This window comes from Nicotiana attenuata, chromosome 9 (genome assembly GCF_001879085.1).
Source record: "Nicotiana attenuata strain UT chromosome 9, NIATTr2, whole genome shotgun sequence".
NCBI classification, from domain to species: Eukaryota; Viridiplantae; Streptophyta; class Magnoliopsida; order Solanales; family Solanaceae; genus Nicotiana; species Nicotiana attenuata.
In genome coordinates this window covers 25,949,611-25,966,940 of record NC_031997.1, presented here as the reverse complement: position 1 = coordinate 25,966,940, position 17,330 = coordinate 25,949,611, and positions in this window count along the sequence as shown.

Sequence of the window (17,330 nt, the reverse complement as noted above, 5' to 3'; positions counted from 1 at the left end):
GGCTCATCGCAGAAGCGAAAATGGGCTTGAGCCCAGGGACCGCAGAAGCGGAATATTTTCCGCAAAAGCGGGACCGCGGAAGCGGGATTATTTTCGCAGAAACGAAAATCCCTAGAGGCAGAAGGTTAATTTAAAGTCGGGAATTGGCCATTTCTCTCATATTTCTCATGGCTTGGGGCGATTTTGGAGAGCCTCAATGAGGGGATTATTGTCGTCAATGTCAAGGTAAGTTATCCCCATCACTTTTATGTTAAATATATCAATTATGTATGGATTTAAGTATGAAGATTAGTGTAAATTTGGGGTTTTGGTTGAAATCCTAGGAAATTAGAAATCTTGGATTTTGATTACGATTTTGAGTATGGAATTAAGAGAATTATATATTCGAGTTCCTAAGGTTATGGGTAAACTTTATCTTCGAAAAGTTTTGGATTCCGGGCACGTGGGCCCGAGGGCGTTTTGGTCAACATTCCAATCGGGGTTAGGAATTTCTATAAATTAGTTGTAATGAATATTTGAGCATATATTAATGGATTTGCGTAACCATTGGATAGTCTTGGAGCGTGGTGCATCAATTGGAGTCCTCGGAAGAATGTAGAATGCCGGTTTTGAGTCTTCGGAGCGAGGTGAGTCTCCTTTCTAATCTTGTGAGGGGGAATTTACCCCATAGGTGAAGTAATTGATTATGCGCTCCTATTTGTGGGGGGCTACATACGCACGAGGTGACGAGAGTCCGTGCGTAGCTACTATTATGCTATTGTCCGGGTAGTTAGGACCCAAAAGCATGTTGCACGTGGATTAATTGTGAACCCATTGGTAGCTCGAATTGTTTAACTCACATCGAATTAGTAAGTAAATTTCTAAAAGGATTAAACTTCATTTCTTAAATTGTTAAAGGAGAATTGGTTTTATTTGAATAAATATTCCCCCGATAAGTTCTTATTTGACTGATTGAGCATGTATTTTATGTGTGCCTGCGTCGCATGGATGATTCGCGAGCAGGATATGTGTTTATTTATGGAACGGGCCGAACGCCTCGGTGAGAATAGATGCATCTATGGTTCGTGCCGCTCGACCCTCGGCAGTGCACAATTTACATTTCTGTTGGAGCGGGCCGTCGACCTCGGCATGATTTGCGCGTGTTTATCTGTTACTTGAAAATTGTAAATGTGGAATTGGCCCTACGTGGCTTGATATAAATTGATAAGATAATAAAGAACAAACTTTAGAAGCCCTGGATTTATTGTTGAAGGTGTTTACCTGTTTTTCTGGCTTCACAATCAGAACTTCTATACAAATCCATGATTTTCTTCGCACTTATAGAACATTGCTAATTGACCTCTAGTGAGTGTCGGAGTTGGCCATCTCGTCTCTACCCCTTCGGGATTAGGCGGGATACTCACTGAGTACACGTTGATTACGTACTCATACTACACTTCTGTGCATTTTTGTTGCACATGTATATATACCTCTAGCAGCCTATTGGGCGTAGCAGCACGGACGACTCTGGGACTAGGTGAGCTGCATTGTTCGAGATGACCCGCAGCCAGTGTAGTTCCTTTTAGCATTTTATTATTTATTCCCTATCCACTGTATTTCGGACAGATGTTGTATTTTACTTTCCTTATCAATAGTTGCTCATGTACTTGTGACACCGGGTTTCTGGGATGGGTTTCAACATATTTGTACTAATTGTTATTATTTAAATTTGAATTCAAGTAGTTAACTTTTATTTATGAAAATGGAAGGAAAAACCTTAGATTTTCAAAAGTATTAAAAGAGGAATTAATTGATAATCTAGTCGGCTGGCCTGACAGAGGTGTCCGGCGCCACCACGACCCTTAGTGGATTTTGGGTCGTGACATTTTCAATCGAGAATAATGAGAGGATAGCAATAAAAGACCTCTAAGGGTCCAAACAACACTGACACAAGCCTAAACATGGCATCCATCCTGATTTACATAAATTCTTTCTAAAACAAGTAAGAAGCACATAGCTTCAACAAAATATACAACCTTACAGTAGATTGACTCATATTTTGAAGATCCATTGTCAGCAACTATCATAGATGTATCTCCTTGGTCATCTTCACCTTCATATTTAACGAAGGAATTTCCCCAGTCAGCCAAAGCTTGTTTCATCATGTTGTCAGCAACATCTCTTCTTTTGAACTTTCTGTCAGGGACCTGGTTCCTCGTAGCCACCTTATCAGTGTTGGTTTTATAATGATCCTTCTTATGAAGAGGACAATCTTTAATGAAGTGTCCAGACTTTCCACACTTATGGAAGCAATCATTTTCTTTGAAATTCCTGCTGGAACTTTCTTTCTTGGAATCCCACCAGTTTTTCGAATCATCTTTTGGAATCTTCGAGTGAGATACTCCATGTCGGATTCATCACTACTTGAGTCTTTGTTGGAAGCCTTGAGAGCTAAGTTCATCTCCTTCTTGGGCTCTCTTCTTTCAAGATCCTTCTTTCTCTTCATCTCATAAGTTTTGAGATTTCCAATGAGTTCATCAATGGTCAGTGTAAGGACCCGACTGGTTAATTTTCTTTCTAGAACCCCGTTCCCCTAAATAAGACTCTCCGTACTTGCTTTAACTGATTTATAACTTGCGGGGATGGTTGGTTCGGGGATTTGGAAGAGTTTGGGTTGAAATCGGAACACTTGGTTCCTTAAGGTTGGCTTAAAAGACCAAGTTTGAGTTCGGTCAACGTTATGAGTAAACGACTCAGAATCAGGATTTGAATATTCCAACAGGTACGTATGATGATTTTGGACTTGGGCGTATGTCCGGATCGGATTTTGGATGACCCGGAGCGTTTTGGTGCCTAATAATGAAAGTTGATTCCATAAGGTTTTTGAAGTTCATAAATATTAGGTTTGGAGCGGGTTTTTATGATATCGAGGTTCGAATGGAATTCCGAGATTAGAATAGTTCCGTATTGTCATTTAAGACTTGCACGCAAAATTTGGTGTCAATCCGAGTAGTACAAGTGTGTTTCGTTACATTAGAGGTAGATTGAAGAACTTGAAGTTCATAAGTTTGATTCAATTGGTTTTAGGGGGTGATTCTTAGATTTAGCGTTGTTTCGGTTGTTCCGAGGGTTCGAGCAAGTCCGTTTTATGATTTCAAACTTGTCGGTATGTTCGGACGGGCCTCGGGGGCCCTGAGCGTCAATCGAACGAAGGAGTTGAAGCTCCAAGCATCTGTCATAACCGCACCTGCGGTTGGCCAGCCGCAGGTGCGAGACTGCATTAGTGGCCTATCCCTTGCAGGTGTGGCCAAAGGGGAGGGGCCCAGGAACCACAGATGCGGCTCCTCTTCCGTAGAAGCGCAACCGCAGAAGCGTCACCCAGACCGCAGATGTGGCCCCAGCTAGCCTGGCCAAATTCCATAGATGCAGACCTTCCCTTGCAGAACAGAGACCGTAGATGCGGTCCCCTAACCGCAGGTGCGGAAATTGCTAAAGGCAGTGCCTTCATTTAATACGGGAAATGTATCATTTTTGACACATTTCTTTCATTTCTTGGGCGATTTGGGAGCTTCCTAAGAGGGGATTTCTGCCTAGCATTGTGAGGTAAGTTATTTGTACTTAATGTGAGTTTAATACATAGTTTAGGGGTAGATTATACCATGTAAATTAGTGAAAATTGTGGGTTTAGGGTAAAACCTAGGGCTTTGATAAAAACAAGATCTAACCACAAAATTCGTTATGGAATGAAGTAAAAATCATATATTCTTGATCCTTAGGTTATGGGTAACAACTTCCCTCGAAAATTTTGCGGAGTCCGGGCTCGTGGGCCCGGGGATGAATTTTAGGAAACTTGTATTTAGTGTTGGGGAACTACTTTAATAGTTAGAATATGAACTTTTGAGCTTGTATTGACTAGTTCTTACCCATTTGATAGTTTTGGATCGTTCGGCTCCGAATTGAGGGTTTGAACGCGTTCTTGAAATTGGAAGTAAGCTTTGGAGCAAGGTGAGTCTCCTTTCCAACCTCGTAGGAGGGAAATAACCCCCTAGGTGAATTAAATAAATGTATGTGACTATCTGTGGGGACTACGTGCGTACGTGGTGACGAGAGTCCGTACGTAGCTACTACTATGCTAATTGTCCGGGTAGTTTAGGACCCATATCTTGCCATACTTGCAAATGCATACGTTCTTGCTTGCTACTGAGATCACTTTGGACATGCTAGAAATTGTAAATAAATATAAACGGATGTACGCACTTACTTGAGAACTTGTATGAATTTATTTGACTAAAAATGAGCAAAATGTGTGCTTACTTGATAATAAATTGCTATTTGTGGATCGGGCCGATCGCCTCGGTAGAAATAAATGCATTTATGGTTCGCGCCATTCGACCCTCTGGCAGTGCAGAGTTTATTATGACGTCGGACCGGGCCGTACGACCTCGGCATAATGTGTGCATGTTATTTATGTGGAATTTATCCATGATTTACTCTGTTTAAATGCTTTGAAATGTAACTTATTATATGACATGACTAGAATTGATATATTGTTGAGAAATAATATCTTGTTTCTCCTTGTTCTGAGACTGTCATTATATTCATACTATCCATGCTTAGCGTAAACTTTAAATATTATTATTGTTGACCTTAGTAGGTGTCAAGTCGACCCCTTGTCACTACTTCTTCGAGGTTAGACTGGATACTTGCTGGGTACATATTGTTTATGTACTCATACTACGCTTTTGTACTTAACTGTACAGGATCTGAGGCAGGTGTATCTAGTTACTTGTCTGGCGCGCGTTCCTTATTCCTAATCGAGATCTCACGGTGAGCTGCCCCTTCTGAGTCGTTCAGCAGCATATCGGAGTTCTCTTCTTTTGTTGTTATTATGTACTGTATATTTTGTTTCAGGCAGTAGGATAGTGGTACTTTTTTACATTCTACTAGTTGCCCTAGTACTTGTGACACTAGTTCCTGGCACACACTTTGTAGACTATTATTTTTGGTTGTATTTCTATTGTTATAAATTTGTTAATAATCGACTGTTTAAAAATTTAAGATTTAGTAAATGAAGGGATTGGTTGGTAAAATGAATGAGGACTCACTAGTTGATTAGAGTTGGCTTTCCTAATAACGGTGTTGGGCGTCATCACGACCTATGATTGAATTTGGGTCGTGACAACATGGTATCAGACCACTAGGCTCACGTAGGTCTCACAAGTCATGGGCAAACCTAATAGAGTCTTGCGGATCGGTATAGAGACGTCTGTACTTCTTTTGAGAGGCTATAAGGTGTTAAGAAACTACTCTTTATTCATCTTCTATCGTGCAATAGATGGTATACTAAGTTTCCTTCTTCTATTCTCTCATAGATGGTGAGGACGCGCATGACAGATGTTCAAGACCCGGGAGGAGCTGCTCCCCCCGTTGTTAGAGGCTGAGGCAGAGGACCGGGGAGGGCACCGGCCCGAAGTAGGGGACGAGGTCATCCTAGAGTTGCCCCAGTTGCACCACCGGCGGATCCTGCGGGGGATCCTATCATTGATGAGCAGGGTGAGGTGCCCGCAGTAGAGCCTACCCCGACGGACGTTATGACAGCACCGAGTTTCCAGGAGGTCATGGGCCGTATGTTGCGGTTCATGGATTTCGCAAATCAGGCTAGTTTATTTCCAGCAGAACCAGCCACATCTCAGACGGGAGGGGGAGCACAGATCCCTACTGCTCAAGCTCCTGGTCATGCAGCTGTAGTGTATCAGACCCCGGGTGCACTACTCGCGGATGGGGCTCAGCCAGTTGCCACAGTGGTACACGAGCCCAGACCGGTTGCGGACAGCGATCCGCAGAAGTTGTTGGACAGAAGGACTAGGATACACCCTCCCATTTTCGGAGGTGAGCGTCATGAGGATGCCTAGGATTTCATTGATAGGAGCAGGGACAGACTGCACAACCTGAGGATATTGGAGTCTCAAGGGCCAGCGGGTTCTCCTCCCATTACTTGGGGTCAGTTTACACAGTTTTTCTTGGATAGGTATATTCCACCCTCTGAAGGGGAAGAGCTACGATATCAGTTTGACCAGCGTGAGCAGGGCAGATGTCGGTGACAAACTATATGGCGAGGTTTTCTGAGTTGTACCGCCATGCACTGATATTACTTCCTACTAACGCAGAGAGGGTGCGGAGGTTTGTTGCAGGGTTGCATTCTGGTATTAGAGCCAACATGGCCCAAGAGGTGGAGATGGGGACTTCTTATCAGCTGGTAGTGGAGATTGCTCGGAGGATTGAGGGCTACCGTTTGAGAGGTAGAGAGCAGATGCAGCAGGACAAGAGGGCTCGATTCTCTGGAGAGTTTAGAGGTGCTCGGCTAGGAGCAGAGGTCAGTTTGGGAGGGGTCAGCCCAACATGCCCCATATTAAGCACCACCACCTCCTCGAGGTGCTCCAGTGTGCCTCTACTTCAGTGCCATAGCAGAGAGTTCTTACCGCCCGACAGCTATTCAGGGTTCTTCCAGTGGGTATTCAGGTCCCCATGGTTCTTCTGGCTCCTACTTCAGTGCTATACCAGAGAGTTCGTACCGCCCACTGGCTATTCAGGCTTCTTCCAGTGGGTGTACAGGCCACCAGGTTCATACATCAGGGCAGCAGGTCACCACACCAAAGGGTTGTTTCGAGTGCGGAGATCTAGGTCATATAAGAAGATACTGCCCTAGACTTCGGCAAGGTAGTGCAGTAGGGTCAACAGCCCATGATTACAGTACCGGTTGTCCAACCGCCCAGAGGCGGAGGGCATACTGGTAGGGGCCTTCCTAGAGCTGGAGGCCAGGCAGGTAGGGGCCTTCCTAAAGCATAGAATCTGGCTAGAGCGCCAGCTAGCGGGCCTCAACCTGACTAGTAGGGGCCTTCCTAGAACTGGAGGCCAGGCAGGGAGAGGTCAGCCAGCTACTGCTCAGTCAGGTTGAGGCCTGCTAGCTGGCGCTCCAGCCAGATTCTATGCTTTTCCGGCCAAACCAGATGCATTGGCCTCAGATGCCATTATCACAGGTGTTATTTCCGTCTGCGGTAGGGATGCTTCAGTGCTATTTGATCGAGGGTCTACCTATTCATATGTATCGTCTCTGTGTGCTCATTTTCTGGATATTCCTCGTGAGTCCTTGGGTACTCCTGTTCATGTGTCCACTCCTATGGGCGATTATGTGGTTGTGGATCAGATCTGCCGGTCCTGTGTGGTCACATTCTGTGGTTTTGAGACTAGAGCAGACATCCTGTTGCTTGATATGACCACTTTTTTGGCATGGATTGGTTATCCCCATACCATGACGTCCTAGATTGCCATGCCAAGACTGTTACTTTAGCAATGCTAGAGTTTCCAAGGTTAGAGTGGTAGGGTTCCTCAGTTAGTACATCTAGTCGGGTTATCTCTTTTCTGAAGGCTCGACATATGGTCCAGAAGAGTTGTTTGCCTTACCTAGCTTATGTTCGGGACACCGCCGCAGAGTCTCTGATGATTGATTCAGTTCCAGTTGTCCGGGAGTTCACCGATGTGTTCCCTTCTAACCTTCTAGGCATGCCACCAGATCGTGATATTGATTTCTGTATTGATTTGGCTCCAGGTACCCAGCCTATATCTATCCCACCGTACAGTATGGCTCCGAAAGAGTTGAAGAAGTTAAAGGAGCAGCTTGAGGAGTTGTTAGCAAAGGGGTTTGTGAGAGCGAGTGTGTCACCTTGGGGTGCATTAGTGTTTTTTGTAAAGAAGAAGGATGGGACTATGCGGATGTGCATTGATTACCGCCAGTTGAACAAGGCTACTATCAAGAACAAGTACCTGTTACCGCGCATTGATGATTTATTCGACCAGTTGCATGGTACTAGGGTGTTCTCTAAGATCGACTTGAGATCAGGGTATCATCAGCTGAAGATTCGGGACTCAGATGTCCCGAAGACTGCTTTCCGTACTAGATATGGCCATTATGAGTTTCTGGTGATGTCCTTTGGCTTGACTAATGCCCCAGCGGCGTTTACGGACTTGATGAACAAGGTGTTCAAGCTTGATATTGATTCTTTTGTTATGGTCTTCATTGACGACATCTTGATATACTCACGTAGCCTGGGGAGCACGAGCAGCATTTGAGAGTAGTGCTTTAGACCTTGCAAGAGCGGAAGCGGTATGCTAAGTTCTCCAAGTGTGAGTTTTGGCTAGAGTCAGTAGCATTCTTGGGGAATATTGTATCAGGAGAGGGTATTAAGGTGGATCCCAAGAAGATTGAGGCGGTTCAGAGTTGGTCACGTCCTACTTCAATGACTGAGATCAAGAGGTTCCCGGGGTTAGCAGGTTATTACCGCCGATTTGTGAAGGGCTTTTCATCAATTGCATCACCATTGACTAGATTGACCAAGAAGGGTGCTCCTTTCCGTTGGTCCGATGATTGTGAGGCGAGCTCTGAGAAGCTCCAAACAGCCTTGACTACATCACCAGTTCTAGTGTTGCCTTCAGGTTCAGGGATGTATACGGTATATTGCGACGCTTCACGCGTTGGCTTGGATGTGTATTGATACAGGAGGGGCGAGTCACTTCATATGCTTCACGTCAGCTGAAATTCATGAGAAGAATTAGCCTGTGCACGACCTAGAGTTAGCAGCAATTGTTCATGCTCTTATGGTATGGAGGCATTATCTGTATGGGGTGTCATGTGCGGTTTATACTGATCATCGCATCTTACAGCATTTGTTCAAGCAGAGGGATCTCAATTTGAGGCAGCGTAGATGGCTTGAGCTACTGAAGGATTATGACATCATCATTTTTTATCATTCGGGTAAGGAAAATATGGTCGCAGATACCTTAAGCAGGAAGGCAGAGAGTATGGGCAGCTTGGTATACATCTCAGCGAAGGAGAGGCCACTAGCTTTGGACGTTTAGTCCTTGGCTAACAGACTTGTAAGGTTGGACATTTCAGAGCCCAGCAGAGTCCTCGCGTGTGTTGTTGCTCAGTCTTCATTATTAGGGCAGATCAAGGCTCGACAGTTCGATGATCCGCATTTGATAGTTCTTAGAGATACGGTGCTACAGGGAAGTGCCAAGGAGGTTTCTATTGGCGAGGATGGTGTTTTGCGACTCCAGGGTCGCCTATGTGTTCCTAATGTCGATGGCTTGAGGGAGAGGATTCTAGAGGAGGCACACAGTTCACGGTATTCCATTCATCCCGGTGCTACGAAGATGTATCGTGACATGAGGCAGCATTATTGGTGGCGGCGGATGAAGAAAGACATAGTTGAGTATGTGGCTAGGTGTTTGAATTGTCAGCAGGTTCAGTATGAGCACCAGAGGCCAAGTGGCCTACTTCAGCAGATGCCTATACCTGAGTGGTACCTGAATGGAAATGGGAGCGCATTACTATGGACTTTATAGTTGGGTTTGCCGCGGACATTGCGGAAGTTTGATGCAGTTTGGGTTATTGTCGATTGGTTGACCAAACCGGCACACTTTATTCCGGTTGTGACTACTTACACTTCAGAGAGGTTGGCTTAGATCTACATTCGGGAGATAGTTCGGTTGCATGGTGTGCCTATTTCCATCATATCAGATAAAGGCCCTCAGTTCACTTCCCATTTCTGGAGAGCCGTACAGAGTGAGTTGGGGACCCGTGTAGAGCTCCGCATAACATTTCACCCGCAGACCGATGGGCAGTCGGAGCAGACAGTTCAGATTATAGAGGACATGCTCAGAGCATGTGTGATTGACTTTGAAGGGCTGTGGGATCATTTCTTGCCTTTGGCCATGTTTGCTTACAACAACAGTTATCAGTCCAACATCGAGATGGCTCCATTTGAGGCTTTATACGGTCGGCGATGTTGTTCTCCTATCGGGTGGTTTGAGCTTGGTAAGGATAAGTTGTATGGTACAGATTTGGTGAAAAATGCCTTGGAAAAGGTAAAGTTGATTCGGGAAAGACTTCGCACAGCACAGTCCAGACAGAAGAGTTACGCGGATCAGAAGGCGCGTGATGTATCATTCATGGTCGGCGAGAAAGTTCTCTTGGAAGTCTCACCGTTGAAGGGTATTATGACATTCAGGAAAAAGGGCAAGTTGAGCCCCAGGTTTATAGGCCCATTTGAGGTGTTGAGGCGAGTTGGGGAGGTTGCTTATGAGCTTGCTTTACCCCCCAGCTTATCGGGAGTTCATACAGTTTTTCACGTGTATGCTTCGGAGGTATCACGCCAACTTATCCCATGTGTTAGACTTCAGTACTATTCAGCTAGATGAGAGCTTGGGCTATGAGGAGGAGCCAGTTGCCATTGTGGATAGACAGGATCGCGAGTTGAGATCAAAGAGGATTTCTGCGGTAAAGGTCCACTGGAGGGGCCAACCAGTCAAGGAGGCAGCCTGGGAGTCCGAGGTGGACATGCGGAGCAGATATCCACGCTTATTTAGCACTTCAGGTATGAATCTAAACCCGTTCGAGGATAAACGCTTGTTTAAGAGGTGGAGAATGTAACGACCCGATTGGTCATTTTGCTTTCTAGAACCCCGTTCCCCTAAATAAGACTCCTCGTACTTGTTTTTACTGATTTATGACTTGCCGGGATGGTTGGTTCGGGATTTTGAAGAGTTTGGGTTGAAATCGGAGCACTTGGTTCCTTAAGGTTGGCTTAAAAGGCCAAGTTTGACTTCAATCAACGTCTTGAGTAAAGGACCTCAGAATCGATATTTGAAGTTTCCAACAGGTTTGTATGATAATTTCGGACTTAGGCGTATGTCTGGATCGGGTTTTGGATGACCCGGTAGCATTTTGGCGCCTAATAGTGTAAGTTGATTCCATAAGAATTTTGAAGCTCTTAAATATTTGGTTTGGAGCGGATTTTTATGATATCGAGGTCCGAACGGAATTCTGAGATCGGGAATAGTTTTGTATTATCATTTAAGACTCGCACGCAAAATTTGGTGTCAATCCGAGTAGTATAAGTACGTTTCGTTACATTGGAGGGTAGATTGAAGAACATGAAGTTCATAAGTTTGATTCAATTGGTTTTAGGTGGTGATTCTTAGATATAGCATTGTTTCGGGCGTTCCGAGGGTTCGAGCAAGTCCGTTCTATGATTTCAAACTTGTCGTTATGTTCGGACGGGGCCTCGGTGGCCCCGGGGGTCAATCGGACGAGGCTCGAGTTAAGTTAGAAAATTTTAGAAGGAGCTGAAGCTCTAGGCATCTATCATAACCGCACCTACGGTTGGCCAGCCGCACGTGCGAGACCGCAGAGCATTTTGACTTAACATTCTTACAAGGCTAATACACAATGTAATAAAGTTTCCATTAACGGTCAAGTAACCTGCCAAAAACTCAAGTATGTGAAATTTGGTCTTTTACAATTTTTTTTATCAAGTTCCAATATCATTTAGACAATTTAATTAACAAGTCGGGGCACAAATATCACAAGTATTTTATGATTTGGGTCCTAAACTACCTGGACATAAGCATAATTAGTAGCTACGCATGGACTCTCGTCACCTCCTACGTACGTAGCCCCCACAAATGGAAGCAAATAATAAATAACCTATGTGGTAAATTCCCTCTTACAAGGTTAGGCAAGAGAGTTACCTTGTCTCAAAGCTCACTTTCCGGTCACAATATCGTTCTAAAGCCTCAACTCGGTGTCGGACAATCCAAAACTAGTCAAATGTTATATAAATTAATCAATACATGTTCAAAGGTTCATATTCTAACTATTAGAGTGATTAACCAACCCCAATTGAAGGATTCCTAAATTCATCCCCGGGCCCACGTGCCCGGATTCCGAAAAATTTCGAAGAAAGTTGTTACCCAAAACCTCACGAACTAAAATATATGATATCTACTCAATTCCATAACAACATTCGTGGTTAAATCCATTTTTATCAACACCTAGGTTTTTCATCTAAATCAAAAAATTTCACTAATTTATATGTTTAAATCTACCCCTAAACTATGTATTTAACTTAAATTAGATAGAAATTACTTACCTCAAATAGCTAGTGAAAACCCCTCTCTAACCAACTCCAAAATCTCCCCAAGAAGTGCAATAAATGAACCCAATATGCTTATGTCCCGACTTAAGTGAAGGTTGTACCCAGCAGTTTTTCCACTTCTGCGGTTCATTGGCCGCATCTACGGCTCCACAACTGCAGATCCGCATCTGCAGAAGTCTCATCACAGATGTGGTACTCCCTTGGCTGGCAAAAATCCTCATTTGCAGAATAATGGCTTGCTTTTGCGATGCCGCTTCTGTGGCAGACGAGCCGCACCAGCGCTTGCTCCCGCATCTGCGGTCACGCATCTACGCCCAACTCATCCGCATTTGTAGTTTCTAGGCTTCCTACGTTGGGTCGCTTTTGCGCCTCTTGGCTCACTTCTGTGAGCTGATCTCATCCAAGTCACACCTCTATTCAAGGTTATGAAACGGTCGATGCAATAGTAATACCCAACAAGCAGTCGGAGTCGATTTTCCATAGGAGCTATGAATGGGACTTTGGGGTATATATTACTCCCTCTGCTTCATATTAGATGAGGCAGTTTGACTCGGCACGGAGTTTAAGAAGAAAGAAAAAGACTTTTGAAACTTGTGGTCTTAAAAGCTTAAGGGGTAAAAGGTTTGTGGGGCCATGCCATTTGTGTGGCTATAAAAGCTTCTCATTAAGGGTAAATTGGTAAAATGAAGAGTTTAAAGTGTGAATTATTTCCAAATTTAGTAATGTGTCATTTGTTTTGGAATAGACTAAAAAGGAAAATACCTCATCTAATATGAAACGGAGGGAGTATAGTGTATGAGTTTAAACTTTCTCAAATTGCACTTCCACAAACTTGGAATTGTTTCAAGGTTTAATTTAAACTAAAATTGCAAACTAAGAAATAAAACTAGGAAATTATATTTGTTGTTTTTTAAATGATATAAAAGGCCTAGGGCTATGACCTTCACCTAGGTGTTGTGCCTAACGGGTTGTAAACTTTAAGGCTTGTTTTATTGGTCGGAGTGTATTATAGCTTTCAGCACTTAAGTACCCACGCAATACCTCTCGGTCAGAGAGTGATTTTGCCCAATTTGGCTTTCTCAAGTCCAAATGGGTATTGAACAAAACGGTTGATACCAAGCTCAAGTCGGATTTTACTATCTCTAGGTTTAACCCTTTAATTGGGCTTATCAATCTCTCGATTTACCCAATTTCTTGTTAGCCAAGTTTCCTAGACTAAGTCTCCCTTTCTCAAGTAGAGACCAAGTCAAATAGGCATGAACTAATATTTGCAACCATTAATTCTAGAATTAAAACCAAGAACAAGGCTAAATAATAAACACCCAACCATAAACAAGTAATAAATCAAACACTCATTAAGATTACACTCTAGGGTTGGGTCACAAACCTAGTGAAAATCTAGCTACTCATGGTTAAGATAGTAAAAATAGAAAAAGAAATGATAATTAAACCCATATTGACAATTAAAATGATGAAATCTATATTCAAAAAGCTCAAAATAGAAAAAACTACTAAAGAGAGTAAAGAAAACCGTCTACTGTAGCTGCTGATGTCAAAACTTAGCCTAAAAAAGTAAAACTCTTCTATTCATACAGGGCTAGATTTTTCGGACAAAAATGCCCTTTTTGAGGTTCTTGGGCCGCACAATTCCATGTGTGGTCCGCACTTTTCTTCAATATTGACAGGGTTGGAAATCTACGGCCGCATAATTCTGGACTGCGGACGCACTGCTCTCTTTATGCGGTCTGCATAATACTGTCTTTGGCCGCACCTTGCTCTTATACGGTCTGCACAACTATGACTGCAGCCGCGTAGCTATTCTTCTGCGGCTGCACAATAATTGTGCGGTCCGCACTTTTGTTGAACTAGAGATGCAGGTTCTCTGATCTTTTGCTCTGACTCAGTTTTTGTGGCCGCACATATCACGTGCGGACTACGCTTTGCACATTATCTGATGGGAGTTTCTTCATAATCTGCGGCCACAGATGATAATCTGCGGTCCGAACTTCTAAGCCTTTGTGCCTATTTTTGTCCTTGAGTTCAGATTACTCCTTCTTTAGTTGGATTTCATCTTGGGAGCTCATCTTCCAATATTCCTGCAATTAAGCTTATTCCCTCAATTTTCGGGAATACAATTAAACGCTTTTGGACTAAAACGAAAGCTAAAAGGCGCTAATAAGTAGACAAAATCCCCACTTATTAACTTCCCCAAACATAAGCTTTTGCTTGTCCTCAAGCAAATAAGGTAATTCCCACCTCCACAAGTTAAGAGCTATTCCAACTAATCAAAGGCGTATCAATCACACATCAATTGGGACCACCCACAACACTTATGAATTATCCACAAGGTAAACTTTTAAGCACAAATTGTTCTAATGTGACACTTGAGCATCAAGAGTTGACTTTATTCATCGAGGAAGCTCGATCTTTCATGTAGGTCATTCTGGATCCCAAACTCCTCCTCCTCTGCTCTCCGTTTGCATATCCCACTTATGAATATAGCACTCAATTCAAAGATTTGTGATAGGTTCGCTCATCTCTCTAAAAAGAATATTGCAAGTACGGCTTTAAGTACCATAGGCTTGACCATCATGTAAATCACCACTAATGTAAGCTCACTTGGCTTGAAATCACATAGGGCTTTTTCGGAATGTAATGAAACGTTTTGGACTAAGGTTGGATATGCTATGATAGAACGGGTTCATCTTTCCTTAAGCACTCCATTTTCTTTATTGGCTCATGCTTTGCCAACTCTTTGAGGCATTTTATTTTCCTCGGGGGAATTAGAGAGACTTAACATCACTCTTTCTTGGACATGATATTCATTTTCTCCTTCTTTGCTTTCTCCATGCTTTGCATCATTGCCTTTCTTTAAATCCCTTCAACTCTTCAACTTATTCACTTTCTTTTTGTTCTTTCTTTTTCTTGCCTTTCCTTCTCTTCATTTCTTTTCTCTTTTTGTGCCTTGATACCTTTTTCAAAATCCTCGTCTCTCCCCCAAACTTATGTTTTTAGCCAATTTTTTCACAAGAGTGCTATGGAAAGCTCGGTGCCAAGAGAGGGTCACGACAAAACGGGTAAAGGCTTGTAACATGGTTATCAAATGAGAAAGGTTTTAGGCTCAAATGGGTTGACTAGGGATAACAATATTGGTGGGCCATGGATAATTTCAAACGGGTCAAGGAGAGCCTACAATCACTTCTGAAGCCAAGCAAAACTTAAAATTTTGCTTAGAAACACATTCGGGGCAAGTTCTAGACCATTCACACGGGTACTTGGAATTGTAACAAAAACAACTCACCTCTCACGCAGCTGGATTGTTAAAGAGGATAGATTCAAGGGCCCACAACAACCATATTCAAGATTGAAAATCACTATGGATCGACTAAACCACTCGATGACTGCCTAAGTCAACACAAGAGTTAGAAGGTCACTAACTAGAGCTATTTCTTTCCAAAAAGCTTGTTTTTAACCATAAGCACGTTGTAAAGTGTGTTGGTACCAAGTGAAGCATGTTTGACTCTTCGAGCCTAACTCAATTAGGTCTGTTTATTCATTATCACTACTATTCTTACTTAAACACCAAAACGGACTCAATCCCTTAAGAAGGTTGTCATACCATCCGTCGTTGGGAAGAGTCACCCGGTTCACACAAAAAACTACCTTTGGAAAGAACTGTGGCATTAAAAAAACTAAAGGCTTATTGTCCACTAAAACATAAAAAGAAGCTACTAAATTAAAAAGAAGCTATTAGATTAAACAAGAAGCTACTAAATTAAACATTGACTAATAAGAAAACAGAAAAAAGAAGCTACAACGGAAACTACTGAAAGCATATATACATAATGAGAGAGGAAAAGAGAGAATATATACATCAAGATAGAAAGGAGAGAATATATACAGAATAAAGAGAAAGAAGAAAATATTGTCAGTTATTACAAACCAAATGTCTAAAAATCATCCAAATGGAAAATAAACTCCACCCCCACCCCCACCCCACCCCACCCCCCGAATAAAAATGAGAATTGTCCCCAATGCTTAACAAACAAAGAATGAAGAAGGGTAAGAGTGAAGAGGACTCCCTATGTGGCCTTGGACATCTCCGTGTCCATAGCAGCGTCACAGCCCTCAGTCTCCTCTAACTGGATCTCATCATCCTCGGCTCTAGGAGTAAATGGGTTGGTGAACATGTGTATGCATGATACTGAAACTCATCCAACTCATTCAAATGTGCCACCCTTAAGTTGGCGGCGACATCCCACTCAAGATTCAACTTCTTTAAAGCCTACATGGCTTTGTGCTCAAGTTCCACCAGAAGATGACTAGCTTTTCTGAACACCAACTAGTATGGAGACATTCCGATAGGTGTTTTGTAAGCCGTCCTATAATCCCATAAAGCGTCATGAAGTTTCTTGGACCAATCCGTCCGGTTAGCATTCACTATTTTTGACAAAATACTCTTTATCTCCCGGTTAGAGACTTCCACTTGACCGCTTGCTTGTGGATGATAGGGAGTCGTGACATTATTAGTGACACCATACTTGGTGAGTAAGGTGTCGAAAGCATTGTGGAAGTCTCCATCGCTTATGATAGCCAACGGAGTACCAAACATTGTGAAAATATCTTCTTCAAAAATGCCACCACACTTCTCGCTTCATTGTTGATAAAGCAACAAACTCAACCCATTTGGACACATAATCAACCGCGACCAAGATGTAGGTATTTCCACAAGAACTCGCAAAAGGACCCATGAAGTCAATACCCCACACATCGAAAATATCAATCTCTAAAATGGTGGTGAGGGGAATTTCATTTATCTTTGAGATTCCACCAGCCTTTTGACATTCATAACAACATTTGATGAGATCACTCATCCTTGTAAAGAGTGCGCCAATAGAAACCGCAACTTAGCACTTTGGCCGATGTTCTTGCTCCATCGTGGTGACCACCATACGGCGAAGAATGATAAGCCCCAAGAATTTCACATTGTTCCTCCTCCGGTACACATCTTGTGGTCACTCCATCCGTACAAATCCGAAAAAGGTACGGTTCATCCCAATAATAGTCTTGACAAACCCATTTGAGCTTCTTCCTTTGGTTTGAAGAGAACTCATCTGGGATGATACCACTCATAAGAAAATTTGCTAGATTCGTGAACCATGGCACCTCTTTCATTGAAATAGCCAAAAGTTGTCATCGGGGAAGGAGTCATTGATTTCAAGGCCATTATGCGGCCTCCCCTCCTCCTCAAAACGAGACAGGTAGTCTGCCACTTGGTTTTCACTTCCTTTTCGATCTTGGATATATATATCAAACTCTTGCAACAAAAGCGCCCATCTCATCAACCGGGATTTG